The following is a 19,226-nucleotide window of genomic DNA, read 5'->3' on the forward strand; positions in this document are numbered from 1 at the left end:
GAAATAGGTTAATTTAAATTTTAAGAGATAGTTTGTAATAAGCTGGAGCTATAGGCTGAGCATTGTATAACTAATATAAGTGTTTGTATGATTATTTGGAACTGAGAGGTCAAGAAAAAAGAAAATCTCTGCCTCCATTTACATGTGGTTCAAAATGTGAAGCCAGAATTTCCATATAAGACCTAATAAATCTTTAAAAAAAACATTATAAACACAAAAACAGAGTCAAAAGCAGCTTCAGATTTCACTTCTCTCATTTCGGGCTGTGGTACAGAACTGCACCCCCTGTGTGGAGGGGGCTTGAGCTACACCATAGCAGAATCTTAGGGTCTTCCAATGGCTGTGGTAAACAGAGGGGTCTTACAGCCACTGAATGTGGACTTTAAAGCATGACCTCATGCTGCATGGTGTATTTAGAATTTTTGCTCATAGAGACAAAAGGGGTTCTAGATATACAGTAAGGACATATTCAGACCAGAAAGGCCTGTAAACAGGTTTCAGCATGTTTAAAAATGTGTGTATGCTTAGGAGAGAAATGAAAAAGAGTTATAAAATCATAGCTTAAAACTAGAGTGTTAAAATAATAATAAAAAATCCTTAAAAATAAATTAATATAAAAATAAGCCACATGAAAATGGAAAATACAAAGTCTGGATTATATGTATTATTGTATTACCTTTAAATATTTTAACTGCTAAGAGACCTTGGATAATGGAAACCAACCTAAATATTTTAAAATTATCATGACTTCTAATTTTAAGTCAAAAAACCTTGTTACTTTGGGAAAGAGTTTCTGCTTTTATTTACACAGGAAAGGAGAGACTCTGGATTCATTCCAGATTAAGGAAAATCAAGTTTGATTGATAAAGATCCCCTAAAATTTCTAACTACAAACATATGAAAAAAAAACTAAAAATCTATAAGATACATGATGTATATTTTAAATACTCAAACATAAAACAAAACTATCATCTTTGGATGATTTATGTACAATGCACAGTCTATACTTGTACTATACTTGTATGTTACCTTTAAAAGTTTATGTACTTTCAGAACAAGGGGACCAGAGACCAATAAAAATTGTTGTCCAGATTATCCAACATCCAAAACAGTTTCCAGACTGCTGACTGAGATGATCTAGCCTCACAAAATACTACAGTCAATGACTTAACAAATATCTTGATTTTCTGAATGTTTCTTCAAAGATTAGTACCTCCTACAAATCAACAAAAATTAGTCTAGAAAACAAAAGCAAAATTCCCAAAATACTGTTTATAAATGTGTATTTTAATTTAAGAATGGTGGCTTCAAATTGTTATTGGTCATATTCAATTTCTTTCTAACAAAAGAAAGGGGAATATGATATAGAAATGATGATGGAAAATGGAAGAATATTAAATCTACTCAAATAACAAAAACAACTGGAATTTGAAAATACTTTACATTGGTATAGATTTCAGTTTACTGATAAGAGTTTAAGGTTAATTTTTTATATTGTATGTATAGTTTGATTCTTTTTTAAAAGATATTGTGTTTTTATATCCCAATTAAAATGTAATACATAACTAAAGGAATAAAATTACAAAATAGTTATCTATAACATGCAAACTTATAAATAGTTAAGTTTTCTATATATACAAAGATATATTTCAGATCAAAGATGTACAAAGTATGTCATTTAAATGTTTGGTTTTTTTTTTTTTTTTTTTTTTTTTTTTTTTTTTGAGAAAGGGTTTCTATGTATACCTTTTGGGTCCTGTCCTGGAACTTGTTCTGTAGACCAGAGGGGCTTTGAACTCACAGAACGCACCTGTCTCTGCCTCCAGAGTGCTAGAAATAAAGGTGTGGGCCACCACAGCCCAGCTTATTAACTTGGATTAGACTTTTCATGAGATTGAGACACATCTTCTCCTGACTGCACTATTGTACTCCAAAAAAAGATTTTGCACATCATAGAAACTCCATATGGAGTTTATTTCCTTTTTGGAAAAAAACTAGCCATGTGGGCAAAGAAAGTGCCCTTGCCTCAATTGCTGTCACTGACCAAACTGTACCAGCTGAATATAAAGGAGGTGATTGCCAATATTCAGTGAGATAAGGCAGGACAGTCCTTCAGATTTTTCTGCTTCACAGCAAATTCTGTCAAGTATACTATGCTTGTAGGCCAGAGTTGAATGACCCAACACTGCAGTGGAACTTTAGGTTAGTCCAGGCTGCTTGAGTTCCCTGTCATTAGGTAACATTTCACCATTCTAGGGTCTTTGATAGAGTTGAAGATTAGATACTTGTAGTTTTCTTCAGTTATGATACAAGATAAATTAGGCACAAAGGTTTGGAATCAGAAAGATAAAATCGATGATATAGTATTTTCTCTAATTTTGTCAAATACAAATAGACTAGATTTTGTAAGCATAATTCTTACTTGATAATGATTTTGTTAATGATTTTGATGATTTTTACTATGTTAAAATTAAAACCTTCCTTTTTGATTAGGAAGAAAGGTGGATATACTGTGGGATAATTCTCTGTATGATATGAATGTGTATTTTTCTCATTGGTTAACAATAAACCTGAATTGACCTATAGCCAGTCAAATATGGCTAGGCAGGAAAGCCAAACAGAAAGGGTTAGGGGCAGAGTCAGACAGAAGTGTGAGCCAGCTCCCAGAGGAAAAAGATGTACTAAAGAACTGTAGTGAGATCCACCCTGCCCCCATCTATTACACTGACCATGCCAATTGGGGTGTGAGGACAGGTGAGGACCTCTTTTACTTCCTGGTCAGAGACAAAGCATCTAGAAGCATCCTTGGGACTGGAACTTGTGGAGGTCATCTGTTTCCCATGTAAGTGATTTCTCCCTAAATAAACATCCATCAACCTATCATTTCCCAGATTCTTATTTACCACATTTCAAAGAACATGTAAAATTACAAAGCTAGATGACAAAATGTAGATTAATTGAAATAGGTTCACTTAAGCCTCTGACTTCAACAACTGTTGAGGACCTGGGGGTGGTTGTCCATGCTGCAAGCTACTAAGTCTCTGTTACTCTCTAATCATTCAGATAAAATTTTATCTTTCTCAAGAACTCTGATGCTTTTGATGACTGGTAGCTTTGTCAGCTTAAAGCAGCAGCCAAGGCTCTAACTGTTACAAACCATGTTTCAGGAACAGGTATTTTAAGGTTTATCCATGTCAAGATAGGAAAGTGTAAGGTATATGAAGGTCTAAGAATGTACATTATGGAGGTCTGAGAATGGGAAGGTCTAACAAGGTGAATAAATGCAAGTTGTGAAGGACTGAGGATGGAAAGGTCTAAGATGATTAAATAAGGTATATGAATTCAAGTTATGAAGGTCTGAGAAGAAAAAGGCTTAAGTAATGACAGAATCATGATTTGAGACATTCAAATGAAGGAAACATGTTCCCAGTTTCTCTCTGATTATGCTACAGTTCATAGTCTTAACATTAATCGATAAAGTTTTAATGAGTACTAATTCAATTCTGACAGAATACTAAACACCATACTATACTACTATATGATCATAACTGTAGCTGTATGCTCAAAATTAAGGTGTTTTTCATTGTGCTAAAGATCTGTCAGTTGTATGTGTTAGTTCTTACAGCCAAATCATTTCTAACATGAGTATGCTGCTAATGTGCCTAATATTTATGTTTTCACAAACTCAAAGGATTCTTGTAAGTTCCAGGAGCCAAATTGGACCCATCAAAACAGGTCAGATTCACTCCAAATAAATATTCTACCTTTTCCTGGTCCCAGGACTCCTTTCCCTCACCTCGGGAATTTTCCCCTCAAGTACCAGGACCTAAGAAAAAAAATTTTCTAAACCTAACCTTGTCCTCTGTTCTGCCAACATGTTGCTAGTTCTCAAAGAGACGCCAGAGTTCCATACTGTCAGAACTGTGATGAAACAACCCCAGGATGTGGCAGCACTCCAGCTTTCTCAGGTCCCCCAAAGTCAATCAATACCCCCATGTCAGCAGGAAGCAGTCTTGAAAACTCAATGCCCTTATTCCCTGACCTGCCACTCCTAATTCCTCACCTTTTTAATAATAAAGTAAAGGTAAATATAATAAAGTAAAGTAAAGGCAGGAATGTAAGGATTCAGGCATCCACCTGGCCCACCCCTGTTACCTGGCAGAATGCACTCAGGCAGTATTCTGGTCAGCCCAGGATTCCATGAGTACTAGACTGTGGGTGTAAATGACCCCTTTAAAAGTCAGACCCCTGCCCACTTATGCTCTCTTCTCTCTATCTCCTGCTTTCAGTTGGCCACCAGCTACTACCCTCTTCTCCCCCTCCCCCTCTCTCCTCTTCTGTTACAAATGCCTCTATGTCTCTTCCCTTTTCCCCCATTCCCTTTCTAAATAAACTCCTCATTTAAGTTCTATTGATTCCTGGTGTGTTATTCCCTCCCGCCCTAGTCACCTCATTTGCTATAGAACCTACTATGCTCTCCCATTTGGTCCCTTACTTTGGGACCCCACTTACTTGGGACCCTCACTCAGGACCACTACACCCATACACCCTTGTCTAGCTTTTATTCCTATTACTGACTGTAACGAAAGAACAACAGTAAGACTCAGTCAGTAGTAAGCCTGTGCTACAGGCTGAGCATTCTGTAATTAAAATATGCTTTTTTTTGTAATTGTTTGGAACTGGGTAGTCAGGACAAAAGAAAATCTCTGCATCTATTTACACAATAAATCTGTTTCGAATGCCACATCAATGAAGGAATGTACCAGTGGCAGCAACAAAATAAAAGGAAGTTACCAGGGAGACTGAATGCAACAGGTAAAAAGAATGCTTTTATTCTTCTATCTCTTATCTAGGCTGCTATTATTGGTTAAAATATTTGAGTTAAGCTCATTTAAAACTCTGTGATTTATAATTCAAGTGGACAGACAAATTAAATATCTGTTGGCTGACAAAAGAATAAATGAAATGGAATATGTCCACAAAATAAAACAATTTTAGGACATTAACAGTCGTTATGTACATGACTCAATTGTAACAATGTTGAAAGAAGAGTCAGAAATGACCATATGTTGTGCAGCACCACAGAAACAGATGTCATTGAATATAGGGGAGATATAGTGTATGTTAGTGGTTGCTGGCTGTGAGGAGGGTGGAGATGTGGCAAGAGACAAATGATAGATTTCAGGTACAAGTTCCTTAGTAAGGCAATAGAACTAGTAACACTCACTGTTGTGATGGGCACTCCAGTCTGGGAATATACCAAATACTAATGAAAACTTAAATGCAAAAGGTGAGTTGTATGGTATTTTAATTCTATCTCAACATGTTTTTAAACATTTCGGTAAGAGTAAACTCAAGGTAGAATTTAAGAGAAGTAATAGAACTTATCAGGAAAATTTGACAAGATGAGAAAAATTCAAATGTTTACAAGCTCAAACGGAAGACAGTACAGAGTAACGTAACAAACACATGGTAGCATTCCTTAGGGAAAGGAGTAAGCTACAGAAGAAGTGGGAAGTTATGTAGAGGAAATGTTTGGGGGGTGGGAGAGTGAAGAATGTAGTAAGAGATATATTCACACTATACTTTTTCAAAGAATTTCATTTGCTTGTATTTATTTTTTGTGAATTTCATACATGCGTATAACATGTGCTGATTACAATCATACTCTATTCCCTCTTCTTGAACCACACTGTCTCCCACCATCATTTTCCTATCCCAATTTCTTTGTCTCATCAGTTTAAACCCCTCAGATTTCACATAGTGCTGCTAATATATGCATGAGTACAAGATCTTTTAAAGGTACATGATTGACATCTCAAGGAACTTGAAGAAAACAGACTCCACTTCTTTTAGTAGCTATCAATTGTCAATAGCTACTCCATGAGGTATGATTTTCTCTCTTGCCATGCTGGAGGTTTTATCTAGATTCATCTTTTACCTTTTACTATGTGTGTACATGTATTCTATTTGTGCTGTGTTTTCAATAATTTTTTTTACACTTTAGACAATATTCATGTTTGCTTCCTGTTTCTTTGATTAAACAATTCAATCAAAGGCAACTTGGGGGTGGAGGATTTACTTCATACTCTAGGTTGTATTCCTTCATTGAGAAAAGTTGAGTCAGGAGCTCAAAGGGAAATTGAAGCAAAATAACATGAAGAAACACTGTTTGCTGTGTCACTTGCTAGCCCATATTTAGTTTTCTTATACAATCTTAGATTATCAGCCCAATGAATTGTGGTACTCACTGTGAGATAGACCCTCATATATCAACTAACAATCAAGAAAATCCATCTTTGAAATATACACAGAGCTGACTTGAACAAAGAGGAACTAATGGGCCCTCAGACTGATAGCTGGGAATCCAGCAATGCACTGACTCAGACCCCCTGAACATAGGTCTCAGTTATAAGGCCTGGGCTGTCTAAGGGACCTCTGACAGTGGAACCAGGATGTATCCCTGGTGCATAAAAGGACTTTGGGAGCACATTTCTCATGGAGAGTTACTCCCTTAACCTAGAGGCAGGAAAGAGGGCCTAGTCCCTACTCCAAATGACTTGACAGATTTTGTTGACCCCTTCTGGAAGACATCACCTTCCAGAGGGTGGTTGGGGGTGAATGGGAATGTGGAAGAGATACAGGGTGAGGGAGGGAGGGAGAAGGAACTGGGATCAATATGTAAAATAAGAAGAATAAATTTAAAATAAGAAATATACACAGAGCAACACAACAAATTTAATTACTTGAGTCTAATTTTTCAGGTTTCAAGTTGACAGTTAATGTTAACTGGAACAAGCACTGTAACACAACATTCATTGAGTTTACTGTGGTTTCCTAGAGGATACAGAAAACTGTAGAATCAGGAAGAAAACATACATTTAAAGAAACCTGAATCCTTGAGCATTATCCATCCACTACAGTGATCATACTTCCTGGAAGGATTCCTAAGGCTCTAAGTTCTTGGCATCATTATCACGAACTGTATGATTGACAAGAATGTTATAGTTTAGAATTACTTTCTGATTTCAAAGTTGCATTTTGGAGATCATTACTAAAGGAACCCTGGGGGAATGAAAATGAACTAGTCAGTGAGGGAAGTAATTTCTTTTGGCTGTACTGCAGACAACTTGTACCTTCTTATCAAAATATTTTTAGTGTCCACAATATACTTCTTTCCAGTCCTGGAGGAAGCTGTTTGTTATTGGATTTGGTTCTTTTACCTGACACTGCTTTGTATCCCTTCCCATTGTAGCCCATTCAAAGTGCTCTATGCACATGCATCTAATACATTTCACAATGCTTTAATGGTCCATCAAATGTGATCATTATAATCACTTTGCATGCCTCCAAATTTTTTTCATTATGCTTAGACAATCTTTCTTTTTATTTTGTACACACAGTGGGCATGCTTTATTGTTATTATGAGATACCTGGGCAAGACTACTGTATGAAATAAAAATGCTTATTTTGACCACAGTTCTGGAGATTCACTGACAGGGTACCGTCATCAAATGTGCTCTCTTGAAGGTTTCATGTGCCACAGTGATGGAAGGGTCATAAGGAAGAGGGGTAGATTAAATTTGCAGAGGAAGTTCCAGGCTTAAAGAATAGCCACTTTGCTTCTTTCTATCAGGAGGCAGAGGCAGGGGCGTTTCTGTAATTAAAGTCCAGCCTGGTTTACAGAGTGAGTGCCAAAGTAATACAGAGAAACCCTGTCTCAAAAAAAAAAAAAAAAAAGTCTTGAGATAGATATCCTAAGGCCTCATGAGAATTTCCTGAATTATTCCTTAGGAACAGTTCTTGTGGACCAATGACCTTTTGCTATTATTGCCAGACTGAGGAAACTAGCTTTCTACATAATGATTTGGGGTAGGAGGAGGAAACTTAGTTTCCAAACTATAAAACACACAGTACAAGTACACATCAGAAAGTAAGACATAAAGATAGGGAAAGAGAGAGAGGAAAAGAGAAAAAAGGGAAGGGCAGCTGTATTTGACTCCTCAGCAAGTCAACAATTCAGGAGTCTACATGAAAGGAACATCAGTACTAAAATATAAACTTTGGTATACCACCATCATTTCCATAGAACAAAAATGGTAAACAATAACATTAACAACTATTTCAGATGAAGAAAAACCCATACCTTTTAATGAAATGAAACTGGGCATTTATTTTCTCTAACAGCCTTTAAAATAATAATACTCATTTTTTTCTATAATGAAAGAAAATTTTCTCTGTAAACAACCCATGTGCAGTTTCTGTGAGTTCCAAAAAATTATTACACCTTTTCTCTCTTTATTACTACAGTAAAATGAGAGTGGAGTTGCTGGCCAGGTGTCACATGGTGCAAAACTGAGAACAATTTGGTGGTCCTGTAAAAGGCCAAACCACGGATTGCCATGATTCAGCGATTCTTATTTGTCCACAGAAACCAATATGCATTCAGCATCTGAAGCAAGATTGTTCCCAACAGACATGCTGCACTTGAGGAAAGTGATCAACAAGTACAATTATCCCTGCAATGCAATAACTTGGGGTTTAAAAACAAATGAGGTGCATGCTACAACAGAGATAGACATTAAAAAAGACCCAGCCACACAAGACTGTTCCATACATAATTCCATGTCAATTGAGAGACACAGTATAATCCAGAGAGCATTAGTAGTATGGAGTAAATATTTTCTTGACTAATGCTCATATTATACACATATGTTTTACTAAGCATTTACAAATTTTACAGTTTATAAGAGGGAGGTGCTGGTACTAATGCGTAACCATTCCACATTGAGAGAGGCCAGTGGGCATATTCTACATTGAGAGAGGCCAGTGGGAACTGTGTTCATTCTGTCTTGAAACTACATCATGTGTGTGGGTTCCCAACATCCTCTCATAGCCACATGCCCAGAGCCAATTGTCCTGCCTTTGTCAGGTCCTTGGTTGCTGGTAGCTGTGAGCATGGGCAGTTCCCTAAAGGCTCACCCCAGAGATCATTGCCTGCCCCTGTCCCCAGGTGCCCAAGGTCTAGACTTTGGCCTGCCTGGGTTCAGCAGGGCCATGATCCCAGGACCCATTAGAATCTCGATACACACCAGAGGGTGGTGGGGACCTGGAGGCACTCCTCTACCAGACCTCCTGCAGAGGCCACCCTGGGCCTAGATCTCTTCAGTGCCTGGGACACCTATATGAAAGGTTGGTTTTGGGGTGTACAGTAACTTGGATGGACCTGCATCCCGGTGATGGTTAAGATTGCCCCTCCTGAGGATAAAGGCAAACTCATTAACTTTCTTGGACATAAAATCCACTCTCTAGAGCCTAAGATTCCCATATTCTTTCAAACCCTGGATTAAAAATGGAGTGGCAGTATCCTTTGCTTCCAAACCAGGGCCTCTGAACTGAAACCAGGACTGCTGGAGCCTCAATGTCTGTAAGAAGGATGCTGATCTCCAAACACATATCCACACTGCCACAGGAGCAGTGCCAGAACCTCCCATGGAAAGCTGGGAGAAGACCCAGACCTCCTGTGACCCCTCTCTAACCCCCATGCCAAAGACTGGAGCCTGCCAAGGGAACCCTGCTACTTCCCTTAATTTCTAATTATCTGAATCTTGTCATCTTCTTTAGAGATCCCAATTTAACATGGACTTTCATGCCCTAGCCCTACATTCTATCCCAATTTGGGACTTAATACTTGTTCCAGCTCTCTATCTGCTGGCTTGCCAAACAACAAAACAGTCTTCTGCCTTTAAGCCAACCAAAGTCACTGGACATTGTGACACTTCATTTATTTGCCAAATTTGTAAAGTTAAATATTTACATATTAAAACAGTATTTTCAATGAAAAGAGCTTTTCACACAAATATTTTCCAGCAGAACAAGAGCTAATCTAAAAACTCTTTACCATAAACTTCTTCATTGATTTGAGATACTAATCCTTAGACCAGTTTAGCTAGAGAGCAGTGAGAGAAAATAAACTGTTAATCACAGTGAAGAGTTTGGGTTGTAGTCTCAGAAATAAGAGTTCAATAAGAAAAACGTCTATAATCTGGTTGACCCTTAACAAAGGTGATTCTGGTTGGATTGTGAGTTACCCAGAAGCAGCAATTAAAGTAGAAGCTACAGAAGTACAATATTGGGTGTCAGCCAAGAGTTTAGAATTGATGCATTTGAGAGAACTATGCAATAGGACAACTGTGAGCAGAAAGGGTTTGCTGTGTTTAGTGATTGCTGGTCCTCTAGCACATAGCACGGGGAAAGTTAAAAAAAAATTGTAATTTTCAGATTTTTTTTCATGACACTGAAATTGATGCTGTGATACTTAGTAATATAGAAAATACCAGCAGGGGAAAATATATCTGAGGGAATAAATGTTTTCATTCATGTTTCTTAGAATAATGGTATTCTTGATGATGTATATTTTTCAGTTGTACAGTTGAAGAAGTTTGGAACTTCTAGATAGTTTAAATTCCAGAAATTAGTTCAGGGTCCATGGTAATATTAATTAATCAAACAGAGTTAAGATGTGAATGGTTCAAAGTATACAGTGAAGGGGATAAGGCAAAGAGAAGAGCCTGCAGAGCTCCGATATTTAGAAACCACAAGAAAGAAGAAAGGCCTGAGAATAAATAGTAGAAGGATGTCCTGTAGCAGTGAGCAATAAAAAGTATCCCAGAACCTAGACTCACCACTTCTGATTTAGAAAAAGGGTTTATGGAAGCCCAAGACAGGCATGCCAGAGTTGCCACAAAAGAACAGGATTCTTTCTTACACAACTCTCATTTTCTCAGCTTTCATATGGCCAACTGCCTTCGCCACACTGACTGAGCTCCTACAGAAACATGCATAAAAACAAGACTTGAGAAAATATTTCATGCACCTGCAACCCAATAAGGATTAAGACTTATAAAGCAAAAATAACCTTCATCATGGAATCAAAACTGGGTAAGGAAAAAAGAAAAAACAACCCTTGACAATTATTATCAAAAGGACGAAAGTTAAATGTTAGGACTGTAAACAAAGGAAATTATTTAACACTGTAGGTGGTAATGTGGTAATGGAATATTAGTAGATTCAATTTGAGAACCTTCAGAAGATTCCATAAAAAATTATGAATAGAACTGCTATGTTTTCCCGTAACCTCATCTCCAGGTACACAGCTAAAGAAGACAAGCAATATGCTGAAAAATATAAGTACTCTCATCTTCATTATTCATACACAAAGAAAGATAAGGAAACAACATAAGCACTCATTAGTAGAAGAAGTCTATGTGGTAGCTATACAAAATAGAACACCATTCAGATACAAAATGGAAAAAAAAAATCCTGTCACTTGCATTATCATAGATAAATCTGACTTAATGCCAGGTAAGTCCAACACAGAAAACAAATATCTCTAATATATGTAGAAGCATGTATTCATAGAAGTAAAAAATACGTGAAACCTTCATAGAACCAGTGGCTTTGGGGTGTTAAGGAATCTGTGGTAAAACTGCAAAGTTGGGTTTAGACAAAATGTTTGCAGTGGAACAAATCTTAAACATGAAAATTATAACTAGCAGTGACTTATTGCACAACTAAAAATTTGAGAGTAGATTTGGTTGTTTGTTAGATCCTTACCACAAACATGGTAGAGACATGAAAATGCATTTATTGTTTTGTAATGTTGATTTTATGATGATCACATTTCAAAAGATGTCATTGAGAAAAAATATGCATGAAATTTGATTTTCCAATTAAAAGGCATATAAATAGTATGGAAAACTAGTCGAAAATAACCCTGGGGTGAGTGCATGTAAAGGTCATATGTATTATATTCAGAAGTGATGTTGAAAAGGACAAATGATGAGGCAGAAAAAAAAACCCAGATATTAAGTGATCAAAGACGTATAGAGTAGGGGGGCACAAATAATCAGAATCAGCCTAAAGGAACTAATATTTTCACCTCAAAGTAATGTGAATCTTTTGAAAGAGCAAATAATAGTCATAACTTGGCAGGACAGGCTGGAAGAGTAGTGATAGATTCACTATCATGTCTAAAGCATGAGGGTCATGGAATGCCAGGAGGGACACAGCTGTGTTCTAAGCTGAGGACATACATTGCACAGCTGCAAGGGAATGAGTCCTGTAGGAGATATTTTCTTGGCAATACATGAGTTTCAGGGATACTGTGTTAGATTCATGGACATTGGTCAGGAATAAAATGATCTGAACACGTAAGCAGCTGGGATAAGAGTCTTCATCATTTGCTCAGTGTCTTAACACATGTTAGTCAAATGATATTATAGATTAGTCTATCTAAATTCACAAATAAACTTTATGCCAAAGACTGCATTCTGGGGGACCTTTTAAGATCGGGGTGAAATAGCTACTGAGAAAATGAATTGATGAAGAGAAATATCTAGCCAGTACGTACACTTGCACTGAAAAGGTTATGGATTTGGTCACCACAGATTAATAAATAAATTATGCCTCTGCTGAGCAGGAACAGATTTTTCTGGGTTCTTTTCTCTGGATATACAGCATAACAATTATTTGATGCCATATTCACATTGTGTGATTGTTAATATTTCTTTTCAACTTGGCATATTCTAGAATCACCTAGGAGATACACATCTGGGCATGTCTGCAAGAAACGCTCTATAATGTATTAACTGAGGTGAAAAGACAGATATTAAATGTGAGTGGTGCCATTTCATATGCAGGGGTTATAGACTGAGTAAAAATAAGCTGAGCTGTTGAAAGACACACAGAGCGCATGGACCCTCATGCCCTGACTCAGGAAAGGCATCCCCCCCCCAAACCTGCCCAAATCACTCACTAGAAGTGGTCTTGATGTAAAAGCATGAGGTCTTTTATATTCAAAGTGCACTGGGGTTCACAATCATGCACCACGCAGGGTTAGAGACTGAGTAACACGAGGGCAGAAGTAAGATAGCTTTTATAGGATTACAACAAAGCCTGTGCATCTTAAACCAATCATCTCATAGCATACTGAGCCTGCTTGGTGCAGACCAATCAATTTAAACCATACAGGCCCATGTCCCATAGACCAATCAGTTTCCCATAGCCCCGTAGGTCTGCCTTTCTGTGCAGCTCCTGGGTTACAGGTCCTGATGTAAATCTCAAAGAATGTGACCTTTAGTCTATTTACTGGCTAAGGGCAGGGTCTGGAATTTAAGGTTTAAACTTCTAGCTTCCTGTGGTCAGTGGGGTGTTAGGTTGTATTTTTCCATTCTTACATTGTACACTCATATTCAACATTGCTTCCTACAAATAGATACTGTGTAATCAGCCACTTCACCTTTCTGTTGCTTTAACTTCCCTGGCAAGCAAACCCTTCATTTGTTTTGGTCAAGTATTTTTTCACAATGAAAAAGAAATTCACAAACCATTAGCTACTTTTTTTGTAGCTGTTAAGATTTTAAATATTTTAAGTTAGCAGGCAAAATACAAGTATACAAGGATAATCTAGCATTTGGCCAATGTCAGTATCTTGGCACTGCTAAAATACATACGCCTGGTCTATACCTGGGGATGTAATGATGGCCAATATCAAGTTAAGAAAGCTGATGGTTTATGGAAAGATGGGGTAAGGACATTTAATGCAGATTGACAAATTGGTTTATGTGATAAGAACATGTTTTTCTGTGAAATATAAAAACGTTATAAATAGTGTCGTTCTGTAGAGAATTTAGAAAAATGAATCTTACTGGATATTTAGAAGTTAACTAAAAACAAGCAAACAAACAAGCAAAAAGAAGACATTGAAGAAAATGGGGAAGGGAGCAGAACCAATGTAAGTTTAGATGTTGAGTTGTGTTTAAATTGCTGTATGAAGGATGGGCTTGATAGGGTAAGAAACAATGTGTGACTGTACCATCTCTGTACAGCTTTCTTGACTCAATATTGTGTGTGACATTTTCCATTCAGATCCCTGGTTTGATTAACAAATGGTATGCCCACACTTAAGAAAGTACAATATGCCCTCTAAACTAGGTATTGACTTAATTTGACAGGTACAATTCTCTTTCTGTGAGTAAACTGAAATTCTCATTAGATTTTTTTGTGTAGAGTTAATCATTATAACTCAACACCCATAATGCTATGATATACATTGTAAGCACATGTAAGGGAACATACACTATTTAAGCACAAAGTGCTGGACATAGGGATGCATATCTCTAATTCCCATCCATGGACCATCTATCATTAATGCAAAATGTTTTCGGATACAGCTTTGGTGATTTACTTTTTTAAATAATTGTGACATTTTGATTAAATAATGTAGGTATTTCTTTTTTGGATTTCTGTAATCACAGAACAAATTCTTTGAAAATACCCTATGTTATGGGGAGTATTATGTCATGAGGTAACTGGAGGCATAAAGTAACAGGTTTGTTTATTCTCACTATGTATTGGGTGGGGTGGGCTAGTTTTTTTTTTTTTTTTTCTTTAGGCAGCATAATAATTGGAAAGCAAAAGGGCTTGTCAATGGGTGATGGCATCTCCATTCACATTCATATGACATTAGATCTGCCTTTCCTTATGTTGCATTTGTATGCTTGGCCTACCTAATAATGATAAGAGTTTTGTAATGCTAATAGATTGTGTGTTCCCCAGAGTGGGTGGGTTGTCATCAAGCAGTAAAGCATGCACTTAGTATTTAAAAGACTTTGGGTCACATGCCTCAGCTGACCAAAATTTCAAGCTGAGATTTAAGTGAAGTTGAGATTTTGCTGGATGAAATTTGCTAAAGAATAATTTGTTTAATCCCAAGAATTATGTTACTTCCAATTTGAGAACAAACCTAGTCACTATCAGAGAGCTTCCTACATATGCTCTACTTACTCAGAACTCATGGCTGCCAGATTCAAGTGAGGGCCCTGTTCCACAGTGGACTCTGTTTTTCTGATGAAGTACCATGCAACAAGGAGGACCCTAAAAGAGATATACATGGTCCCCCAAAGAAGAGGAAAGGGACAAGAGCTTCTGAACAAATTGGGAGCACAAGGAGGGAGAGGGAGGTAGGAGAAAGAAGAGGGGAGAGGAGGAAGGGGAAGGAGAGCATGAAGGAACAGGAAGATTAAGTCAGGGGAAGAATAGAGGAGACCAAGAAAAGAAATACCCATGATAGAGGGAGCCATTATAGGTTTGAATAAAAATCTGGTACTAAGGAAATGTACAGAGATCCATAAGGATGACCCCAATTAAGAATCTAAGCAATAGTGGAGAGGCTACCTTCAGTGTCCTTCCCCTATAATGAGATTGATGACTACCTTAATTGCCACCCTGGAGTCTTTATCCAGTAGGTAAAGAAAGCAGTAGAGATCCATAGCTAAGCACCGAACTGAACTCCTGGAGTCCAGTTGTAGAGAGGGAGGAGTAATGAGCAAAGGGGTCAAGACCATGCTGAGGAAACCGACAGAAACAGCTGACATAACCAAGTGGGATCTCACTCATGGACCCCAGTCTAACAGCTGGGGAACCGGCATGGAACCAAGCCAGGTCCCCTGAATGTGGGTGTCAGTTGGGAGGTCAGGGTAGTCCATGGGGCCTCTGGCAGTGGAACCAGTATTTATTCCTAGTACACAAATGGACTTTGGCATCTCATTCCCCATTGAGGAATACTCTTATCAGACTAGATACATGAGGGAGGGCCTAAGCCCTAACCCAAATAATGTCACAGACTGAAGATCCCTCATGGAAGGCCTTACCCGTCCTGAGGAGTAGATGGGGGATGGGGTGTGGCGGTATGGGGGACATGGGAGGTTGGGAGGGAGAAGGAACTGGGATTGATAGGTAAAATGAAATTGCTTCTAATTTAAATTAAAAAAGAGAAGAAAAAAAAAAAAAAAAGAAAAGAAAATCTCAACCTCTATCCCGTTAAACAATACTGAAGTCAGTGGGCTACAAACTGTAGTTTCAATGTAATTTTTCTAGCCCCAGGCTCAGTAACTTATGACCAAATTGTCATGAAAATCACAATCTCTAATGCACATGAAAATAAAAACAAAAGAAGCAACCAACCAAAAATGTACAAACTAACCCATGTAGCTTCTGCTTGAATGCTATATTTTTCATTGATATGTTCACTGAAAATTTTCATCACTAATTCTGCATTACAAATTTTGTATACAGAATAACACAACACAGTTTGATATTTCCTCCCTATTCACAATGTTTTTCTGATTCTACAGTCTCTTAGCATTTTCTAAATAACATTTTCCTGTGGCTGTGTGGTTTTGTTTTTGTTTTTGTTTTTTTTCCCCTTGTACTCCCAAACATCCCTTTAGTAAATGGAGTCACATTGCATGAAAAGAGACAAGAATTCAATTCACTCAAAACTTTGTTTCAACAGAAAGGGCATAAGTATTGTTTTATTCTGTATATAACTAGAGAATTGAATAAAAGAAATGTATTTACAGTGGCAATATTGGCAAATAGTGAGAACGAAAGAAATAGCTGGGACCAATTCTTCAGTACTGAGTGATAGAAATACACCATGAAGTTGAATTGACATTTCTAGTGATTGAAAGATAGCTTGAGTATAAAAGTACTTGCTGTGCAATTATAAGGGTCTGAGTTCTTATGTAGACTCCATGCACAGTCTCACACACCTATAATCTCAAGACAGGGGATACAAAGAAAGACCTGAAGAGCTTCCAGATCAGCAAGTCTCACTGAATGCTAAGCTCCAGGTTCCCTGAGAGACCAGGTCCCATAAAATAATGTGAACAGCAGGTAAGGAAGACATTTAAAGGCTACTTTGGCCACAACACCCACCAACATGTATGCACTTGCACATAGAAGAATTCACATACATAAATACATACATACATACGTAATACATACATACAGTCAACTGGAAAATTATAACTTGGCAAAATAAAATTAAGTACTATTACTAGAAAATGCTCTGAAAATATAAAAATGCTATATTAATTGTTAATATTGAAGACCTGCTGTAGTTTTTCATACTCACTCTGAAAAACGATAGTTGTTTATTCTCTAAATTCTTAATAAAAATATCATGATAATTCTAGTTAAAAAATTTAATTTTGCTTACATTTTAAAAATGAAAAATGGTTGAATCCCAATAGCTAACATTCCATCATTTTCAAAATTCTGAGTTTAGTTTCATCCCAGTTTCAGTGAAAGACTTTGATAGGAGTCCTTCTGGAATATTTTATTATTAGTTTTTATTTAACATTTTTTCTTAGTTTACATATACATCCCAGTTTCTTCTCCCTCCCATTATCCCATGCCCCCCACAGGACTCCCACCCCCCATCCACTCCTCAGGGAAAGTGAGGACTTCCATGAGAGATCAGAAAAGAATGTCAAATCATTTGGAGTAGGGCCTAGGCCTGCCCCCATGTTTCTATGCATAGCAGTATCCCTCCATGGGGGATAGGCTCCCAAAGTCCATTCCTGCACTAGGGATAAATCTTGGTTCTATTATCAGAGGTATCATAAACTTCCCAGTCCTGAGACCCACATTCAAGGGGTCTGGGTTGGTCTTATGCTGGTTTCCCAGCTATCAGTCTGGGGTCTAAGAGCTCCCACTTGTTCAGGTTAGCGTCTCTGTGGGTTTCTGTAGCCTGGTCTTGACCCCTTCTCTCATTATTTCTCCCTCTCTGCAACTGAATTTGGCTCAGTGTTCAACTGTGGGTGTCTGCTTCTGCTTCCATCAGCTATTGGATAAGGGCTCTAGGATGGCATATAAGGTAATTATCAATCTCATTATCAGGGACTGGCATTTAAGGCAGCCTCTCTAGTATTGCTTACATTGCTAGTCTGGGTCATACTTGTAGGTCTCTGGGAATTTCCTTAGTGTGATATTACTCATTAAACTTATAAATGCTCCTTCTATTGTGGTATCTCTTTTCTTGTTCTTTTCTAGTCTTTCCCCAACTCTATTTTCCTGGCCCCTAATGTTCTCCACTCCCCTCCTCTTTCCCCTTTTCTTTCACATAACTTCTTCTCTCACCTACCTTCATACTCCAGATTTGCTCAGGAGATCATGTCCCTTTGCCCTTCTGTGAGGGACCTTGTATATATCTCTTAGGATCCTCCTTGTATCCTAGCTTTTTTGGTGGTGTGGATAGTAGGCTGGTGATCCTTTGCTCTATGCCAAAATCCGTATATGAATAAGTACATACCATGTTCATTTATTTTTGTGACTGGATTACCTCATTCAGGATGGTTTCTGCAGGTTCCATCCATTTGCCTGTGAATTCCAAGATTCCATTTTTGTTGTTGTTATTGTTTTGTTTTTCCCCTCTGAGTAATACTCTGTTGGTAAATGTAACACATTTTCTTTATCATTCTTCAGTTGAGGGACATCTAGGTTGCTTCCAGGTTTTGGCTATTACAAATAATGCTGCTATGAGCATACTTGAACAGATGTCTTTGTTGTATGAATGTGCATCTTTTGGGCATATGCCTAAGAGTTGAATTATTGGATCTTGTATTAGATTGATTTCCATTTTCCTGAGAAACCAGCATACTGATTTCTAAAGTGGTTGTACAAGTTTTGCACTCCTATGAGCAGTGGAAGGGTGTTCCCCTCTCTCTACAATCTCTCCAGGATAAACTGTCCTTGATGTTTTTGATTTTAACCATTCTGACGTGAATAAGATGGTATCTCAGAGTTGTTTTTTATTTGCATTTCCCTCATGGCTAAGGATGCTGAGCAATTTCTTAAGTGTCTTTCAGCTAATTTAGATTCCTTTATTGAGAATTCACTATTTAGCTCTCTACCCCAATTTTTAACTGGTGTTTTGTTGAGTAACTTCTTGAGTTCTTTGTATAATTTGTAGATCAGTCATCTGCCAGACTTGGGGATGGTGAAGATTTTTGCCATTCTGTGGGCTGCAGTTTGTTCTTGTGAACTGTGTCCTTTGCCTTACAGAAGCTTCTCAGTTTCAGGAGGTCCCATTTATCAATTGTCGGTCTCAGAGTCTGTGCTACTGCTGTTATTATCAGGAAGTGGTATCCTTTACCAATTCGTTCAAGGGTACTTCTCACTTTCTCTTCTAAAGATACAGTGTGGTATGATTTATACTGAGGTCTTTGGTCCATTTGGATTTAAGTTTTGTGTATGGCAATATATATGGATGTATTTGCAGTCTTCTACATGCCAGCATCTAGTTGTGCCAGTTCTTTATTGAAGATGCTTTCCTCCTTTCATTGCATAGTTTTAGCTGCTTTGTCAAAAATCAGGTG

General features: G+C 37.6%; 1 pseudogene; it reads left to right on the top strand.

Annotated features, from left to right (window-relative positions):
- Positions 1 to 8,958: 8,958 nt before the first annotated feature.
- Positions 8,959 to 9,597, top strand: LOC127233893 (uncharacterized; annotated as a pseudogene).
- The last annotated feature ends 9,629 nt before the right edge of the window (positions 9,598 to 19,226 follow it).

Source organism: Phodopus roborovskii, unplaced genomic scaffold (assembly GCF_943737965.1).
Source record: "Phodopus roborovskii unplaced genomic scaffold, PHOROB, whole genome shotgun sequence".
NCBI lineage: Eukaryota > Metazoa > Chordata > Mammalia > Rodentia > Cricetidae > Phodopus > Phodopus roborovskii.